The 13851-nt window shown below is 43.0% G+C and overlaps 1 protein-coding gene across 3 annotated transcripts in view; it reads right to left on the bottom strand.

The window, feature by feature from the left end:
- Positions 1-12752, bottom strand: part of ARB2A (ARB2 cotranscriptional regulator A) — a 298119-nt gene extending 285367 nt beyond the window's left edge. For 2 of the 3 annotated variants that reach the window (XM_065662653.1, XM_065662655.1), the window contains exon 1: positions 12664-12752. The gene's annotated coding sequence lies outside the window, so the exon portion shown is untranslated. Of the gene's footprint in view, positions 1-9161; positions 9250-12663 lie in introns of all 3 variants that reach the window. The other variant, XM_065662654.1, reaches the window with a different exon arrangement.
- Positions 12753-13851: the final 1099 nt, after the last annotated feature.

Here is a 13851-nt window from a genome sequence, read left to right as displayed (position 1 = left end):
ACAGTATTTCCGAAGATCACTCCTCAGCAGTATTTAGGGAAGACTAAACTCCTAATAACTGTTACTTAAAACTTTTCAGAAAGACATCAAGTGCCTCATGACATGCCTATTTTATTGATACTAAACAGTCTTGAAATTTGAATGAGATTCACCTTAAAGTACTCCCTTTACAAAATGTTGCATCTGTTATACTGGAGCAGTAACTGCAATCAACCAAACTCATTACCTGAACAGTTTATTTTGCCATTTCATTAGTAACAGAATTTTTCATTAGGATCCCCATATGTTACCCAGGTTGTGTCAGACAGCTAAACAATCTATTATTGTCTGGATTGAACCACTCTTCTCTACCAAGTACTGATACTGACACACTGTCAGCACTTTTCCCATCTTCTAGGATTTCCTTATCATTCCAAATATTATTTAAAATTATTAACAAAGGACTTCCCTTAAAGCTGCTTTTATCATTCTTTGGGTCAACATTAATAACCACTCTCAGAAAAGACTATGACTAACCATTACATCAGAGGAAGTAGCAGTCTTTTTGACTCAGACTGCAATTAGGTGCCTTTATAGAAGGAATACTGCTGCTAAACACAACTTAGACGTTTGAATAATGTGGTAGCCAAAAAATGTAACAGCTACAAGACAGTTTATGGATAAAGAACAGTATTTAGAGGACAAGGGTAAACAATCCGTTCCATTATTCTACCTTTGTGTCAGCTCATGATCAGATGGATAATGTCCAACCCCGAAAAGTCATGTAAACAAAATACATGCGTACTAAGGTCTGCCCATGCTGAAGTTCTTATTTTTATACCAACCTCTAGAGCAGCTGGCCATACTGCTTCAAGACTACCTGAAAATTAACACAAGAAAAGCAGAGATACACTACAAAGTGGAAAAATTACAAACCTGCAGCAGCCTCACTAACTCAATTCTGAAAGCAATACATTTTCTCACATAACTGACAATTTTCAACAAAATCTGCACTGAAACAGCACCACAGTATCCTTACATAAACTAGAATGTATTTTTTTTTAACTGAAAGCTTCATCAAGCACTGTAAAGTCACATTAGCAGAATAAACATAGGACACAATGAACCTGGAAAGAAAAATATCACATCAACTACCAAAGAACAATTACAGCACAGCACAGTTACAAGGATCCACATGATAGTGTAGCCAACCCTTCAATCCTTTATGCTTTTAACATTCCCAAATGAAAGCAGAAGCAACATTTCAGTTACAACAGCTTAAAGATGTGACACAGTGTGAAGAAGCAAAAACCTTTTGCCCTAAATTTCCTTGTGCTGGAGAAGGAGGAAAGAGGAAAAGAAAGAAAATCTTAGAGAAACCAAAAATTTCAGACTGTCCATGCTTTGTTATTAAATTCTACTGTAAACCATGAAAAAAGATACAGAAAAAAACAGTTAAAATGAGAGAGAAAAGCAGATGGAAAGTAATAATAACAAAACCCCAACCTTGTTAATAAAATAAAAGCAACACTAGGAAAAAAAAAAAAAAAGCCTTCTTGATGTAGGTGAAGTTTAGCAGACTTGGTACAATCCAGAAGGTGACACAAAATATCTGATAAAGTTCCCCCCCAAAAAATATGGGAAGAGGGACAGGGACAGACCACTGTCCTTGGAGACATTCAGTACTAAAAGCAACTAAGAACTTAAGCATCCTTTACTCCACATGAAAAATTATCTGAAATTAGGACTCAAGTGCTTTAAAACCAAGCCAACTGTAACAGTGAGAGCAATATTTTTATACTGCTGGTAAAACATGTCTTAACCAGCCAAGTGTTTAACTACTGTAAGAATTAGGTATAGGTTCTAAACTAAATGGAAAGCAACTACCAAAATAAGCCTAGACCTAAAAATGACTCCACTACAAAGTACTTCTCAACTCTTGCAAGAATCAGCTGAAGCAAATTTCTCCACTCAAAGGGATATACCTTTTGTGCTGCTGTCACTGAAACTTCACCAAGCATCATGAATATTATTTCAAGCTTAAGTCTGGAAATGGAAAACATCACAATTTTGAAGAAGGTAACGAGTATTTTCAAGACCATATATATCTACTGTTGCTCAAAAGCTTAGAATGAGACCTCGAGAAACAAGGCTGTGAAGAAGATGCTGGCAATGACATTGTAGCTGCTTCAGGAAAAGCACTGCCTGTAGGTTGGGGGACACAGTCCTTCTCCTCTAGTCTTCCTTCCTGAGATACATCTGGAGTGATGTGTCTGGTTCCAGACCCCCCAGTATGACAGAGACACAGACATACTGGAGCAAGACCAGTGGGAGGCTGCAAAGACATTTAAAGGCTTGGAGCACCCTGGAAAGGCTGAGAGAGCTTGGACTATTCAGCCTGGAGAAGAGCCTCAGAGTGGAGTTAATCCCTATTAAAAACCTGATGAGGAAAGACCACTGAGCCACAGTCCTCCCACTGGTGCCTAGTGAGAAGGCAATGAGCACAAACTGGACATTCGAACATGAGGAAAACCTCCCTTACTCTTAGGGTGGTCAAGCACTGGAACAGATGTTACAGAATCTCTGTTCTGGGACATTTTAAAAGCTAACTGAACACTGCTGTAAGTAATCTGCTCTAGGTGACCCTGCTCTGGGCACTGGTGTTGGACTAGACAACCACCATGCTGTTCTGTGGAGACAAGAAAAATTTTAAGTGCAATAGAAATGAATATGCAAAAAGTATGTCTCTGTGTGTGTGTATATATATAAATTTACACATATGTTAGTCACCTCCCACAACAGCAACGAACAGCTTCTAACAAGGAATGTGAGAATCATTATGTGCAGCGCGTGCTTGAACAAGAATGAACAGCTCATGGTCTCAGGGGTTTCAGTTTTGTGTTTTTAGGAATTTCTTTTTGATTCTGTTTCAATTTGTGTGTAACAGCCAAAATTTATCATCACGAAACTGTCAAAACCATCAGGGCCACAGCCATGACAAATTTATGAAAGCTGACAACACTGAGTATTACTCATTCTACTGGTAACCATTATTTTAAGTGCACTAGAACACATATAAACTGGTTAAAATCATCCTGCATATGAATAAAACCTTGAAGTGTCCATTATCATGTTTCCAAAGATGATAGCACACACTTAGTATCTGTGCCCTCCTTACCCAAAGACACTATTACAACATTGTCAAGTCTACAGGTCTTAGGAAATAGGAAAGGCAAGGGGAAACCTTCCCACCAAAGCTGGAGCTCTCCTTTCCATAAGAAGTGGGTGATAGTGCACTCTCCAGCAGTAACAGAGAACCATGTCCCCCAGTATCACTGACAACTAAACTAACCTGCTTGACAGGGTATGAGTATTTTGGCTGTATATAAAAATCTATTCCAATGTCAAACTATCTTTTTCAGAAGCATATTTCTCCTAACTTTGCCACAGCCCTTTTCTTCCTGACTCTTAAGAAGTTTATGCCCTTTCTCTTTTTGGCATCCTTTCCTATACCTGCCGACTGCTGCCTCTCTTAAAATCCTCTAGTCTGAGCAAATTCTCTTTCACCATTGCACTTTTTTTTCCCTAAGCTTCTGAAGACTCTTGCTGTGTTCCCCTGGAAGACTCTCCCATGGGCTCAAAACATTTCTTAAATGTGATGCCCAAAACTGACAAAGCCCAAGCAATGCGGAGTGAAATTATCATGTGATATGTTTAAATATGTCCCTTCTAACTATACATCCCAGAAGAACGATTACCCTTATTGCAAGAGCACAGCGCTACTGACGCATGTTCAGGCTATGATTCACCCAAAATCTGAGATTCTTTTTTCTAGAATTACTGCTATTTTGTATTTATGTAGGGAACCATCTAATCTAAACACGGTACTTTTTGCATTTGTCCTTTTAAACAGCATTATTCCTTTGATGGTTTTTATTCAATTTTTCTAAGCCATTGGAAATTCTAAATTTATTCTTCACGGAACTTGAATCCTCTCCCAGTCTGGTGCTATGTAAAATTAATAAACATACTCTCTACACCAACATCATCCAAGTAATTAAAAAGGTGAGGTGGGTGCCAGGTGCCCACTATCGGCTCTGCCCCTGTCCTCAGCTGGACAAGGAAGAGAAAATATCACAAAAGGCTCGTGGGCGGAGATAAAGGCAGGGGAGGGAATACACACCAATTACCATCATGGGCAGAACAGTCTCAAAGTGGGGAAATTAATTTACTACAGATCAAACTGGAGTAGGGTAATGAGAAATACACGCAAGTCTTAGAACACCTTCCTCCCAGGCTCACCTTCACTTCTGAATACCCTACGTCCCCTTCCTCCAGCAGTGCACATGTCAGAGAACAGGGGTTGTGGTCAATTCATCCCACATTGTCTCTGCTGCTACATCCTCCTCACACTCTTCCTGTGCTCCAGCACAGGGTCTCTACCATGGGAGACAGCTATCTACCAACTTCTCCAATATGGGTCCTTCCCACGGGCTGCAGCTCTCCATGAACTGTTTCAGCGAGCATCCCCTCCAGGGTGCAGCCCTTCAGGAACAGACGGCTCCAGTGTGGGTCCCCCACCAGGGCACAGGTCCTGCCAGCAAACCTGTTTCAGTGTGGGCTTCTTACTCCCTGGGACCACAGGCCTGCCAAGACCCTGCTCCAGCACAGGCTTCCCAGGCTCACAGCATTCTTCAGGCATCCCCCTGCTCTACCAAGGACCTCCATGAGCTGCAGGGGACAGCCTGTTCTGCACCATGGGCTGCAGGGGAATGAATCTCTGCTCTGGCGCCTGCAACACCTCCTACCTCCTTCCTCACTCACCTTGGGGTCTGCAGAGCTGCTACTCTCACACATTCTCACTCCTCTCTCCAGCTGCAGTGACACAGTTTATTTTTTAATTCCCCTTGTAAATATCTTATCCCAGGGGCACTACTACTGCTGCTGATGGGCTCAGCCTTGGCCGGTGGTAGGGCTATCTTGGAGCAGGCTGCATTGTCTCCGTCAGACATGGGGAAGCTTCCAGCAGCTTCTCACAGAAGCCATCCCACAGCCCCCCACAACCAAAACCTTGCCACGCAAACCAATACTAAAGACATAATCTCATTTTTTTCCACTGCATTTCCTCCTTTGTCAAAAGGTAGAATGAAAGTGTTCACTTGATAAAGAGCTATTCAGTTTTTCGTCTGACCTTCCTCTTTCGAGCTCTAAGTGCAACCCTGATATTTCTGCCATCCTCAATTCCTCTTCCCCCATGTTTAAGTGCCTCTTAATCATCCTCTATACTTTCACAAACACCCCATCGTTCCACCCCAACAGCTTCTAGTGCCATTCTATCCCTCCTCAAGCCCTCCTCATTCGTCCTTTCAAGCGATTTCACAGAAACACTGCCAACTCAACTCCTCATTCCAAACTTCCACTCATCTACTCTACTCCAGTCCCCTGGTTTCATTCATCCTGCCATTACCAAATTAGCATGGGGATTACAAAGCCATTAAGCGTCTTCCTCAGGCCAAACTCCCAGTTGTCCACTTCCATTGCTCATCCTCATGACAGTACAGTGGTGGAACAGGCACACTTGGTTATTCTGTGGTGCCAGGAGACACATCCAAACTGTGAAAAGTGCACACCATGTCTTGTACGGGTGGAATCACTGAATATTTTTACACACTAAGACTGCTGAAGCTGAGACCTGACACAAAAGTAGTCAAAAAAAAACCCAAACACCCTTGTCAAATACTGTGTTTCTCATCCAAACCACTGAGGCACCACATCACAGCATCATGTACTCTGCAAAGCTCAATAGTTTAAAACTACCACAAGTACAAAGCTTTCTTATATTCCCACTAGTAGTACTGTTTAAAGATGTTAATTCTCAGAAAATTTCTAAGCAATGTGCTTTTAAGTATTTCCTCTGGACATCACTGGGTAAGCAAATGCCACCTCAAAGTTTCTTGAGCTTCCCAAAGGCATTAACTACTAGCTTTGCAAAATGTGGTTTGTCTCCGATACAAACAGGCAATAGTCTCTCATCTTCCCTCTCAAAATGCAGATATTGACTGGTATCATTAAGATACTGTAATTCCCATCTCAGCATATTTCCATTCCTCCTCTCCTCCCTAAATCAACTACCTCACACATGCAGGAATTCAAACTTCTGGTTATTTCAGTGTGATCCTCTCACAATTACTCCTTAGGGAGTTATCCACATTTTTATGTGTACTTAAATACTCACCAGAAAGACAAACAAGGAGAACAGAACTAACAGAAAAAAAATTGAAAGATAAGTGTTTTTTTAAAAAATCTTTAATTGCCCACAGAATGCTGCTGGGAAGACAATGAAGAAGAACTTAAAGCACTCCTGCAGGAAGGTACCTTCAACCTATCTGATATTAGTGAAGTTGGTTGGATGATTCACATCAATGTGATGCCAGAAATCAAGAGACATAACCTATTTAGAAAGAGCAACAATGGAGAACAAATGGCACTGTATGCCAAAAATGTCTGTTTCTGAGTCACTGACAACAGAAAATCATGTCTTAAGAAATAAAACACAAGTCAGGATACTACCTGTGGTTTACTACAGATACGAAAGCTTACATAGCATGGCAGTTAAGCATCTATTGCATGTTGTGGGAAATAAAAGTTTCATTATCGTACTGGACATAGCACCAAGTGAGATAACCTGGAGCTTTCATGCTGCCATTATCAGAACATGCTTGAAATTTCTAAAAATTGAGGATAATTTCTTATACTGAGAAATGTTAAATCTAACCCAAGGGAAAGCTGCGCTCGACTTCATCCAGACAGATAACAAGTACCCCACTGTGTCACAGAGAACAAATACAGAACAAAGACCGTTTTTGCCCCCAGGTCTTAGAATCAAAGGACATATTCCCAACAAATCTTTGCAAAACGACTTAAGTGGTCCCACCCCCTACCCATGCTATCTCCTCAGCTGTGCTGGCACAAGTTGGTTGTAGCAATGCATTGCAAACCGTTTAACAGAAACAGATCTGAGTTAAACTAGAACAGGAACCTGATCCAGGTTAAAAGTACCTTTCTTCTCACGCTCCTCTTCCTCCTTCCTTTATTTTTTTTTTAAGAGTATACTTATGAATTTTCAGATTTAGTTCATGACCTGGCGCAACTGTGGTGACAGAACAAGGCAGGAACACACATTTGTTGTCTGAAAACTTTTTAGCCTGATTTGCCGACAAGCACAAGAAATAAAATACAGATAAAGCAAAAGGACTCAATAAATGATCATTGTGATAGGTAATGGTTTATTCTTCTAAGTTTCAAACCCTGCTATTCCAAAATGCAAACATTTGGAATAAAGCATCAAGAAAACTCCACTGATTTTTTACCTATCAACTAGCATGCATCAAATGCAAGTTTGCATTTATAAGAGCTTGCTTTATTTTGATGGTCGTGCCTACCCTGAAATCTTTCACCTTGCCTTGGGGGTGAGCAGCTGTATTAACACAGTCTTGCAGCTTGAGAATTACCAACATACAGATACACACAATTCCCAGTCACTCAAATTTTATTTCACAAGATTTAATTGTATGCTTCAGTGGAGAGATACTCTTTCAGTACACGGACTATTATTCTTCAACAGAGATACAGATTGTGTGCATGAGCACACTTACTTATCCCTCATTTCACCATATTTCCATAATGCCTTTATATAATGGCTCTTTCACTGAGTCTTCCTGTTAGCATATTTCTCCTTTCAACAGACTTCCAGTTTCGTTTTTGACCATGGGTATCTGTTTTTATTTATATCTGGTCCACTTACTCAACATCTTATTTCTTGAGATGGCTTTATAGCACACATGTACTGCAAGAGGAATTACACACTCATTTGTTAAGAAAAAACCCAGATGTTTTCAAGATTGCCTGGCTATACTCCAGTGCTCAAGACAAGAAGGACGAAAGCAAAGAAAGAATATGGTTTAGCATCTTCTTCAGCTAAACAAGGAGACTGAGATTTGCATGCATTATATGCTTATGGCGCTACACACAAATACAACATCCACTCAAATGTTCATTTCCAGGCTTTGCGAAACCTGGCTTGCAAAACTTTAAAAGAAAGTTTAATCACTACATTATTTTTTGGGCTTGGTCTTCAATGCAAAATTCAAGACAACCTGAAGAGTACATGGCACACTGACAACATGATCAGTCAGAATCACCTTGTCTGTCTTCCAAGACTAGCCGTTATTTCTCTAATAAATCAAGATAGCTTTTTCCTTCAAGCACAGAGGTATACAATGGCTGCAAAATACAATAGACCTCCTAACTCCCAGCATGTAGCAGAAATGAAACACAAATGAGGTCCGCTACGCCTGTTCCTAAGCCAAAATATACTTCAGTAAAGGGATGATGAGCAACAGGAGAACCCATTTTTCCTGAGTCTCACCAGGAGCTTTTGTCATCCAGCTGCATAAAGCAATGTCAATGGCAAAGAAAGCTCAGTAGACCAGTGCAGTATGTATATTGCACCTGAAATGTCCAGAGAATTCAAAACAAATATCTTAAAATATTTAACTGCAAACGGAAAATGGCAACTTTATGAGGCTTACAATTCAGACAAATCCAGACTAGCTGTCTCGGGAAAGAGTGCACAATTTCCAAAGATATCTTCTTATTAAATTTCATCTCTTACCTATTTCTTGGAGACGCCTGGAGGGACTTAAGAGCAATCAAGAATATTTTCAATACAGTCAAAAAAATTTTTTATATGTCCTTCTCAAAAAAAAAAATTAACTTTGACTTGAAATTAGCAGCAAACAGGAAAACTTCCTAATTAACAACTGATAATAAACTACCAAGAGGAACACCGTATTATGATAGGCCTGACTATAAGTACACAAACATCAATAAACACAAATAACAACATTCAGTGCCATTGGTGCTTCAGTCAACACCAGAACTGGTCAATTTGCAGTCCATCTGACACCATGTACCATTTCTCATTCTAAACATCATCACTCTTTCTAGGCATATGATAAAGAACACTTTCTTTCATTTGTCTGCCTGAGAAAAAAAAAATATTTACTGACAGAGCAGTTTCCTAAATTTACCACTGTACTAAATATATTGTTTCAGCTCGTATTGTAGTTGCTAAGATAAAACTTATTTCAGGTAGGTATTAAAAACCAGTACTTCCAAACCTCAAATGACTACGTAGCAGGCTTTGCACAGACTGATCCCCTTCAGTTTTTGCTGGGCAACAGGAAGCCGGAATAATCCGGAAATTAACTGTAAAGCAGAAACACCTAAAATTAGCCTGATAAATTCTACGGTTCATCTTTCCTCTCTGTTCACCTGCTCAACAGAATACAAACTGCAGTTACATCAAGCTGGAGGCCAATACTCTTCAGGAAAGTGTAACGCGAATAAACGCAACTACATAAAACTGCACTGCTACACAATCAGGTGATCTCTTATGTCCAGGAGCCATGGGGCAGGAAGAAGAAAGGCAGGCTGTCCCTTCCAACAGTAGGAACGTAACTGTGAACAGGCTGCGAAACTGCACCATGGGCATTCTATTAACAGGGTGGGTCTGTAGCTAGAGGGAAACTACTTGTGGGTCCCAGCCTCATTCCTAGAAGCAGCCAGCCATAAAACAAAACCCACTGCCAAAACTGGCACTAATAAATACCCAACTATGAGCTGAGCAGAAAAGCAATGACTATAGAAAATTGAACGCTGTCTCTTTTCACTTTCCAGAAAGACACGGTCACATCAGAAGTACAGTGTGAAGAATGCTGTGAATAGTTAAAGTCACTAACAGTAGTCAGTCCTCATTCCAGAGTCTTCCTCTGAAAAATAAAAGAAGCGTGTATATATAATGCACATTCTAACCATGTCACTTAAAAAACTGAGGAACATCCATGAAAAACAACTAATTAAAACCCATTAAATTGTACTTCAGGAATTCTGCATATTTCAGTGCAAATCGGCGAAACTGATCTACAGGCTAACTAGATAGATATAGACCACACTTAGAAAGAGAATAAACCAGTCTCCTATAACACACGAAAAATAAATTCATAGGGCATCATTAAATTTCATAAGTAGATGTTTTCCTGCCAACTGTTATCCAATTTGTTTCAGTAAGCGAGTGGAAAAAATAAAAAAAGATATCCATTCATTCTTTGTCTATGCTTAACTTCAAAGAATTCCAGGAATCTATTGTAAATCTAAAAAACTCCTCAGTCACCACAGCACATTGTTCCCTAAAGGAACACTGGGTCAAATTCAAAGTACCAGCAATAGAGCTGTATTCAGAACTTTTTCTATAGAGCCTGCAATGGACAAAACCTCCAAAGTCAGTGCCGAGTCTTCAGGGGGCAAAAGAAAAAATAAGGTTGTGAACTTAAAAAGAAGAGAGACCAACAGATAAATCCCCACTGAGTAATTATAAGGAGAGGCTCTCCCAAACATTAGCTAACCAGTACATAAAAAGCAGTTCGGTAAAGACCACGGTCAAGTCAAGTAGCTGATTAACATACAGTCATAATTGGCTGCAATCACTGAATAAGCAACCTGAAGAACACAGACAAAATCCAGGCACTGGTGCAAAAAACTCCAATAATTAAAGGTATTTCAGTAAGGCAGACAGCACTATGAGCATGCACTATGCTTCTGAAATGACGATGCCCCTGGCCACCTCCAGCTGCTCAGTACTGTTGGCCTGCTGGAAGTTTTCATCTTGCTCCTACACTTACCAGCACCCGCTAACCTATTTCAGATACAAAGAGTCAGGTCAGCTTCAACACTGTAATTATTACACCTGCCTTTGCCTACCCTCTTTTGACAAAGGCAGTATGGGGAGTGCCCAGACCAGCACCAGGGGTGGCACACAAGACCTCCAGCACAGGCAGGCAGGAAGTAATGGCAGCGACTTCAGCAGCAGAGGCAGCCACCACTTGGGGCTTCTGTCTAGAGCCACTCTGTAATTTAGACCAGCACTTTTGTGAGCAAAAACCAAACTGAAATAATATCTGAAACACTCAGAACACCAGATCAATTCCCAACCCAGAGGACCATATGAAGACATGCTTCCTATATTTTACATTGGTATCACTTGGTGATAACCCCCTGAGACATTAAGTATCTTTGACTGCCAAGTCTTTAGTTTTTCCTACACAACAGCATCTTTATCTTTTCCTACCTAATTACATAATACCTTATTTTAATGTCCCACAGACATCTCTAACCAACAGGTTATTATCAGACGGCTTTACCAGGGACAGTACAAAATATTGCCAACCCCCTTTCACCCCCACTCTCACTAATGACACCAAGAAAATATTAATGATTGCTAAAAGGACCCCACCTTTTCACTGTACTAGTGGTAACTGTGCTTCTTCGAAGGCAGAGTGTTACCATCCTACTCTTTACTGTGCCACCCAAATTATGGTGCAGTTTAGACCAAAGACACCCAGTTACTTTTGCAATTGCTGTTGATTTTATGACACCTTTTTAACCAGTGTTGGTATGTCCTTACCAAGGTCTGGTACCTGCTTACTGAAACTTAACTACATTTGCCAAATACTTCATGCAGCAATAACATAAAGTTGATGCCACATCTTGTGTAGAGTCATTACATTAAGCCCTCCTAATGAGACAGAGCAGCTTGGCTCACATAACACCACAGTTAAAGGTTAACTATCTGGAGGGAAAGCGGCACATTCTTTATTGAAAGCTTCGGTATTTAGCTTCAAATAGAAGAAAAAAAGAATCCAGGATTTCTTCAAAAAACAAAGTGCATGCTTTTTTGTGAAAGCACTACAGATGCTCAACATCTGAAGTTTTAGGATTATGGGTTTGGAGTCATCTCATTGCCAAAACAAACCCAACTTGCAGTAATAAAGTGAAAAATCACCTCCCTGTGTTTCACAACTCAGAAGTGACAAATACCTCATGTGGCTTTTGAAGCTGCCAGACCAACTATGAGAAACTTCACTCCAGAGAGAAGTTTTCAATCACACGTAACTAATGAAAGCAAAACTCTGGCTGAAAGTGACCCCTCAAGCCCGAGTGTACTCCGAAGTTGGGAAAACTATGCTCATTTAAAACTTGCATTAGGTAACACGGAAAACTGACAAGTCTTGTTTTGTGGAAGCGGCTCATCACAGCACCAAAAGCTGCAGCAATGACTGTGGCCGTGTATTTGGGAAACCTTTAAACCGTTCAGACAGCTGCGAACGATCGCTGCCACCAGGCGCTCTGGGCTCCATCCCGGTGTAGGAAGATGCAAACACGTGGAGCAGAGGCCACGGGACAAGGTGGACGGCCCGACACAGAGGCCGCGGTACCGCGCGGACCCACACCGGTTGCACCAGGGCCGCGGAACCTGCCCGGGGCCGAGCCCGAGCCCGCGGGCCGCCCGCTGGCATAAGCTATAGACCCGTCCAGCCCCGCCGCAGCCTAAAGCCCGCCGCCGCGCACACGCAAGGCCGCGCGCCCAGCGCTCTCGCCAGGGGACGGGCTGCGAGGGAAGCACGGCCGGGGGAGGCCGGGCGCCACGGCCGCTGACGGGGCGAAGGCGGCAGCCCCCCTCCCGCAGCCCGCTTGTCCCTGTCCTTGTCCCTGTCCTTGTCCTTGTCCTTGTCCCTGTCCCGGCGGGGGGGGGGGGGGGGGGCCGGCCCGGCCCGCAGCACATACCTGACGCCCATCGCCGGCGGGGCGGGGCTGGCAACGAGCGGCCGCTCCGGCTCCTATTACCGCCCGCCCCCCTCCGGCTCCAGTTCCGGGGTCCGTGCTCGGTGACGTCAGCGCTCGGCGCCGTGGCGGGGAACCCGGAAGTGGAGCGGGAAAGGAAGCAGATGTCGCTGCTGCGTTGTCTCGCTCGGGCCACTGCCGCGTCCAGGGTGGGCGCTGGGCCGGCGGCCTGCGAGGGGCGAAGCTCGGTCGGGGTAAAGTTCCAGTCCTAGTAAAGGCCCCTGAAGCTGGGGCGGCTGCCCGGGGCTGGCAGATTTCTGAGGAGGTCACGGTTCCAGTTTGCAGTTTGGCAGCTTTGCTTTTATAAAAAGGAAATATTTCACAGAATCGTCACAGGATCACAGACTGCTTCGGGTTGGAAGGACCTAAAAGCTCTAACCCCCTGCCACAGAGAGGGACACCTTCCACTAGACCGGGTTACTCCAAGCCCCGTCCAGCCTGGCCTTGAACACTGCCAGGGATGGTGCAGCCACAGCTTCTCTGGGCAACCTGTGCCAGGGCTTCACCACCCTCACAGGGAAGAACTTCTGCCTAATAGCCCATCTCAGTCTCCCCTCTGTCAGGTTAAAGCCATTCCCCTTGTCCTGTCCCTACAGGCCCTTGTCCAAAGCCCCTCTCCAGGTTTCTTGCAGCCCCTTTAGGCACTGGAGCTGCCCTAAGGTCTCCCCTTAAGGAGCCTTCTCTTCTCCAGGCTGAACCAGCCCAGCTCTCTCAGCCTGTCTCCAGTGTAGAGCTGCTCTACAGCCCCTCGCAGCATTTCCATGACCCACTCTGGACTCTCTCCACCAGCTCCATGTCCCTCTTGTGTTGCTGCCTCAGAGCTGGACACAGGACTGCAGGTGGGGTCTCCCCAGAGCACAGCAAAGGGCCAGAATCCCCTCCCTCAAACTGCTGCTCACGCTCTGGGGATACAACCCAAACCCCAAGCAACAAAAATGAACTGGTAGAATGTAGGAGTCAGGGACAAGCTTCAGGGGTGGTTTGCATGAGCTGAATGGCTAAAAAAGTGCCCTGCCCATGATCTTGATGCACCCCTTCTAATTGCAGGTCCAGAGAAGGATTCAAGGTGGAAAACCTTATTAAAATAAGGTAGTGTTTTTGGAGATGCTTGACCAGCAAAGAACTATTAAC

The sequence above is a fragment of the Lathamus discolor genome, chromosome Z (genome assembly GCF_037157495.1).
Source record: "Lathamus discolor isolate bLatDis1 chromosome Z, bLatDis1.hap1, whole genome shotgun sequence".
NCBI classification, from domain to species: Eukaryota; Metazoa; Chordata; class Aves; order Psittaciformes; family Psittacidae; genus Lathamus; species Lathamus discolor.
The sequence above is the reverse complement of the archived record's forward strand: the minus strand, read 5'-3'. Positions and strand labels throughout refer to the sequence as shown.